Consider the following 6,800-nt stretch of genomic DNA (forward strand, 5'->3'; position numbering starts at 1 on the left):
CTCCAGAGGGAGCACATGTAAATACGGGCTGGGCTCTGTGTGGATGCGTGGCAGCCTCCCCACACCCCGTCACCAGCACTCTGTCCTCTGCCATGTCCTGAGTTCACAGGGATGTGTCTCAGGAATGTGGGGCAGGTGAATATTATGAAGAAAATGAAAAGTCTGGGGTCTGGCTGAGCCTGGGGATGCAGCAGGGCTGGGGAAAGGGCTCGTGCAGCAGGAGCTGGGATTCCGTGGCTTGGTGTGCCAGATGATTGCTTGTGCATCTGGCTGGGGATCAGGGGTATCCTGAAAAGTCATGGGGGGGTTATCCCTACGTCTCATGGGTGTTTTGGAAAATCCTGCCTCTGGTGCTCACATTGTCACAGTCTCTGCAGAGCCTTGGCTCTGTTTGCCTCCAGACAATGCCAGGTGAAATTATCTCCTGATATGATCTCAAGGTGCCAGGCTTGACACGAGCAGGTTCACTGCGTTCCCACTGTGTGTTCACAGCTGTTGATCTGGTCCTCCCTGTCTCCCTCTGCTCAGAGGAGCTGGGCACGGTGCTGTGGGCACGAGCAGGGCCAGCACTGGGGCCCTGTATCCCTTCAGCCTGTTGTTTGTTCTGCTGCAAAGGAGCCTGTGCAAAGCCTTGGGTTATTTGGAGTGGGGTAATTGAGCTCGTGGCTCCTGATGAGTCCTCTCTCCACACACAGCACGTGTAGCCCAAGCCCGGAGCTGGGGAGGCGGTGTGGGATGTGCAGCCCTGTCACCACACTGCAGAGTGCTGGGGATGGCGCTGGCACAGCCCCGGAACACGGAGCTGCCTCCTGTTCCCACTCCGTCTTGTGCTTTCAAAAGCACTTCTGCCAAGCCACGCATCCGGAGTTTATGGGATCGCTTGGCTGGACCCTGCAAGGACGTGAAGTCAGAAACAAGGGCTGGACAGGGCATAGGGAGCTCATCCATGAGGTGGTGGGGCTGATGTCCCACAGAGGAAATGGTGCTGGAGTGAGCACAAAACCAATGGGATTGTTCTCCATCCATCCCAACACTCCATCCTGGTAGCCAAGTTATTTTTAACACTTTTCCCATAGCAACACGACAGTTCTGTGCATCAGGGAAGGGCCAGCAGGTTCCCCTGGATCAGGATTGGGGCAAGAACCTGAGGGCACGTGTGTCCTTTCCTCTGGAATCCAGGGCCAGGGCTGTGTGTCCTGCCCGCACACACCCAGTGTCCCAGGGGAGCTGTAGAGTGTCCCCCTGTGTGCCCCTTCCAGGTAACTCAGTGCCCAATTTCGCTGTGTTTAGTAGGGATTAAGGAAAGTTAACCTATTTCCATGTGGCATTTCCCATTGGGGAAACAAACTCTGGAGCTGAGGGCTGATAAAGCGCATTGGACAGCCTGTCCTGTCTGTGATGTGGACACTTGCACCGCGTCCACTCCTGCAGGGGAAGTCCTGGGGAAGCCGTCTGTGCCTCCAGAGTCCAGAGCCCAGCCATGGCTAAGCCAGTGCCAGCCCTCTGAATCCCAGAACCCCAGAGTGGGTGAGGCTGAAGGGCCCACAGGGGCTCAGCCGGCGGCACCTCCCTGCCCCAGCAGGGCCATGGCAGAGCCCAGGGCACAGCAGTGTGCCCACACAGCTCTGCAATATCCCCAGCGAGGGACACTGCACAGCCTCTCTGCACAATCTCACCGGGGCCGGGCCCTGCCCAGGGCAGCAGTTCTGCCTCCTGGGCGGGGGAATTGCTGCGCTCAGGCCCTGCCCGGTGCTCTGGGGCCGCTGCTGGGCCCCGGAGCAGAGCCCGGGCCGCGTGCCCGGCAGCCAGGTACCCCCAGGGCTGAGGGCCCCTCTCAGCTGGGGCTCCTCTCGAGGCTGAGCAGCCCCGGCTCCCTCAGTCTGTGCTGGGCACGGAGATGCTCCAGGCCCTTCCTCCTCTGCCGGCCCCGCTCCAGGAGTGAGGATCAGGCTGATCCCAGCTCCTTGGCTTGCTGAGGTGGTGTTGGTCACTGATGTGGTGCTGGTGGGCAAAGGGTGCAGTGGCTGAGGGAACTGCCAGTGCTCATGTCTGGGGCTGCTCCCCAGCCTGGGAGAGCTCCTGCCCTGTGTGTGCCACAGGAAGCCTCTGGAGCCCAGCAAGGCCCGTCGTGCTCCGGTCAGTGCTCAGCACGCAGTTGCCTGGGGACATCTGCCCTTCAGAGGGGACCTTGTTCTGCTGCAGTCACAGCAGAGCTGTGAGTGCTGACACCATCCCCGACTTCAAATCAAACTCCCACACTCGCTCCTGCTTTCAGAGCTGTTTTTCTGCACTGTTTTCAACTGTGGAAAATGCTGAATGGAAATTAGGATGTAGAGGGTGATAAACTGAGGTTGGGGACAGAGGTGTGATGCAGACCGTGGGGTTTAGTGGTCAGCACCATGTACGGCAGGGCAGGACACCTGTCCCCAGCCCCAGGCTCTACCCCACCTTCACAGCAGCCTCTGCCCAGGCAGTGCATCCCCCCACAGTCCTGTGAGACCAGCACAGACAGTGGACAACTGGAGTGCCAGCAACTGGGTACCCAGTTAGCTAGTGCCAGCAAAGCCCTGCCCTCCACTGCAGGAACCCATTGTGGTGTCCCTGCCCATGGCAGAGGGTTGGAACGAGATGATCTGTAAGGTCCCTTCCAACCCAAACCATTCTGTGTTTCTGTGATTCCTACAACAGCCTGTCCACTTCAAATATTGCTCTGTTGGTCTTGAATCAGTGTTAGGATTTGAAAAACTTACACTGCTCTTTGAAAAACCCAGATCAAAAGAAATGTTAAGTAGCTCCAGCCAGGTGCAGCAGGGAGCAGGGAAGGTGCTGCTCGGGAGCACAAACCAGAGGGTTGTGATGCATGAGGTCAATTTTGGCCCTGGACACAGAAAGCAGAAAATCAAAGAGTGTGAGGAATTTAAAAGGGGATCTGAGGCCAGTGTTACCTCTGTGCCAGGAGTTATAAAGCAAGAGAGTGTTTCATACAGTGCTGTGAGAGGAGGGACTCGCTGCCTGAACAACATTCCTGACCTTGCAGGGATCCAGGGCCTTACTTTCCTTGTGTCCTTGGAGCAAGGCTGGGTCCCCATGGTGGGACCAGCTTCTCTTCCTCCTCTCTCTGTCCTTCATGTTCAGACTTGGCAAGTGGCATCTGCTTGGAATTCCTGATAGGCCAGGATAGTCCTGCTCTTCCTGCTTGGTGCACAGCAGAGTCACTCCTGCCCACCAACAGGCAAGGTCAATCTCTGCAGAAACTGGAATTTAGCCCCATATTTTGGTGTTGTGAGACTTTTTTCCTTTTGTTTCAAATTATCAGTCCTAGTAGTAAATGTCTGTCCTTCCACCATCCAGAGCTGTGGAAAGATTATATCATTGTTTTAATTCCCTTGGCATTGGCAAGATTTTGGGGGAAGAAACACCAGTGCGAGTGTGCACAGTGCCTGGGCGAGTGCTGGGAGGAGGTTGTGTCAGCCGAGGGGCTGGGAGAGGCATCCTTAGCTCCGGGAAAGCAAACAGCTCCAGGGCAGCAGGACCTCCTGGAGATACAGGGTTGGAATGCTGCTGCTTCCTGTGCTGGCCTCGGAGGGGACAGCGTGGAACCATTGCTGGGTGGCTCCTCTGCTGGGAGCCTCGTGCGCAGTTTTGTTGTGAGTCACGGCTGGGGCAGGGCTGGTGTGAGCGCCGTGAGCTCGGTGCTGATCCGATGTGACGGGCTCACAGGGCAGGCATGGCCCCTGCTAGACAAGGTAATACAGGACCTGCAAGTCCTCCTGGCACAGGCACCTCGCACCAGCTGGAGGTACTTTTGTTGCAGGGCTTGTGCCAGTTCTCTCCGAGATATCAACTGGAAACACTTTTCCCCTGCTCTAAATGCATAAGGATTTCTGCCAGTATTGTAATGTCACATGGAAATCTGCTTCTGCATACATACCTCTTATTACTGGCGTAGCAAATGATCCTAATGGGGACTTGGCCAAACCTCTCCAGCTTGAAGGATCAGTGCAAAATTTGAATGTGTGCTTCCTCAAAGCCTATAAAGAAACCTATTTCACCTGCAGTTGCTGGGGCAGGAGCACTTGAAAATCCCATCTCAAATGGGCAGCCCAGGCAAGGCATCTCCTTCCCACAGCAATGCTTGCACCTCCTCACAGCCCTGGGGTGTTTGGTCCCCAGCTCTGCTCTGACCTTGGTCCATCTGTATCTCCTGGCTGAGCAATTTCAGCTCTGCCAGCCCAGTGCTGGGCAAATCAGGGAAGGTTCCCTATCCTGGGGCAGGTGCTGCCTGTGGGGAATCCCTGGGCTGGGAGGTGTAAGGTGGTTATGGGATCCCAGCAAGGTGGGGTGGGGCCCTGTGCAGCCTCATCTGGTGGTGCTGTCCCTGTCCCTGGCAGGGGGCTGGAACTGGGTGTGCTTTAAGGTGCCTTCCAGTCCAAACCGTTCTGTGATCCTTGCTGGAAAATGGAAACAGAAACCTGGCACCTTCAACAGGATCCTTGGTGGTGGCAGAACAGAAACAGCCCAAATGGGCCATGAGCAGGAACTGCACTGCTCTGCAGCAGGATGGGGGTGCATGAGCTGCTTCTGCTGGCCCAGACACGGGCTGGCTCCTGCCTGCGCCTCAAACACTGTCCCAGCTCCCTGGGGTGAGACCAGGATAGCGCCTGTGCTGTCCACACTCCCTGAGGAGCTGCCTCAGATCTGTTTGTAGACACCTGTGAAGTCCTCACCCTGCTGCAGTCAAAGAATAAACTCCTGTTGCCTTCAAAGTCGGGACGGTTTCCCACTGAGCCGGTATCTTCCATCCCCTCCTCCTCAGATCCTGCTCCTGGACCTTTAGATGTCCTTCTCTTTTAACTCGACTTGATTTGTGCAGTCTGGAGCTATATTTGGGTTGGAATAAGCAGTGTTTGCCCCCTAACATCATTTGCTGAGCAATTCTGAGCTGGGTTTTGCATCACTTGTCAAGCAGTTGTGTCCCACGGCAGTGCTGTGTCAGGTGTGCTGTCTGTTGGGAGCTGCTCTAGAGCAGGTGTCTCTGAAGGCATCTGTGCCCTCTGGGCTTTTTTCTTCTATATTTTAGGTTTGTTCCAACTTGATAAAAAAACCATTTCACTCCCTGGAGGGGCTTAAAGCTCTGCCCTGGCTCTGTGGGCTGTGGGAGTCTAGGGAATTTGTTCCAAGGGCAGTCCTGACCCTGCCTTGTTTCCAGCTTAGCTTGATCAAAGTCCCTGTGGAACTTCCCAGTTTTGACAAATAACTAATTTCTACCAAAAAACTGTTTAGCTCTGAATTTTTCTGACTCCTGGTAATGTATCCAGACTGTAGGAAAACCACAATATGCATTCTCCCTTCTCCCTTGGGTCCCAAAGACAACTGTGTACGAGCCAGGGATGCTGGGCTGCCTCTGAGGAAATGCAGCTTGTTCCTCTGGAGTTATTTTGAATTTACATAGTGTCCCTGAAATCAGAATCTCAAACATTATCCTTAATTATCATTAAGTTTTTCTCTGCTGCTTCATGCTTTCACTCAGCTTCACAAAATTCTGATAATTCCAGCCTTTCCCCCATCCCTCCGGCTTTAATTTGCAGCCCATCACAGCGTTGGCTAAGAGAATCAATCTCCAAGTTCATTACCTCAAGCTCTTTCCCAATATGTTCCCCTGTAGTTTGGATAGATTGTGGTGTTCTCCCTTCAGATCTTTATTTTTCTCTGCTGTGGCTGATTGAGACAAATTACCCCAGGTGAGGAACACAAGGCTGATGCTGCATCCAGTGCTGGCTCCAGCGGGTGCAGAGTGGCCCCAACAGAGGAACGCTGGTCACTGAAGTGTCTGGTGGTGACATTCATGGGGTCACAGAATGCTTTGGGTTGGAAGGGATCTGAAACTCAACTTGTTCCACCCCTGCCATGGGCAGGGACACCTCCCACCATCCCAGGCTGCTCCAAGCCCCAATGTCCAGCCTGGCCTTGGGCACTGCCAGGGACCCAGGGGCAGCCCCAGCTGCTCTGGGCACCCTGTGCCAGGAACAATTCCTTCCCAATATCCCATCCAGCCCTGCCCTCTGGCAGTGGGAAGCCATTCCCTCTGTCCTGTCCCTTGTCCCCAGTCCCTCTGCAGCTCTCCTGGAGCCCCTTTAGGCACTGGAAGAGCTCTGAGCTCTCCCTGGAGCCTTCTCTCCCCCAGTATCACGGAGTTTCTCCTTGCATCTCCGTGAGGGAGTCAGTATCTGCGCAGCGGGGACCCAGGGTGTGCTGGGGTAGGTGCAGAGCTCTCCTCCTGGTTCCAGGTGTTCCATGGGGCTGCCGTGGCCTCGGGTGATGGGAGATGTGGGCGACACCAGGAGAAAGGGATGCAGCCCCTCGTTCCCTCTGCCCTTCAGTGCACAGCAAGGGCAGCTTGGTGCAGTATAGAACTGCACTGCACGGCAAGAGGGGCTGTCTCTGGCCGGTCCTTCTGCCTGGCGCTGGCCATAAATCACCTCCCGACACTCCCTGTAAAAGCTGAGGCTTTTCTTAGTGCCTCAGCATCCCCAGTGGGCACTAGCGCTGCACGAGGCTCTGCCTGCACTCACACAAGCTCTTCAATAACTCCAGGTGTCAGGTATTCAGAAGGTTTTTATTTATTAAGGCTCAGACCAACTGTTTGGGCACAACATTTGACTGTGTCTGTCCCACCCCCAGGGATCTTGTTGCTCCTCATCAAGCAGCAGCTCTGTCCTGCCTGGGAGGTGCCAGAGGCTCCTGGTGCTGCTGCTGTGTGGGTGTTGGTTGGGTTTTCCTTCTGCCACGGCCAGGGCCAC

This window comes from Corvus brachyrhynchos, unplaced genomic scaffold (assembly GCF_000691975.1).
Source record: "Corvus brachyrhynchos isolate BGI_N302 unplaced genomic scaffold, ASM69197v1 scaffold616, whole genome shotgun sequence".
Taxonomy (NCBI): Eukaryota; Metazoa; Chordata; class Aves; order Passeriformes; family Corvidae; genus Corvus; species Corvus brachyrhynchos.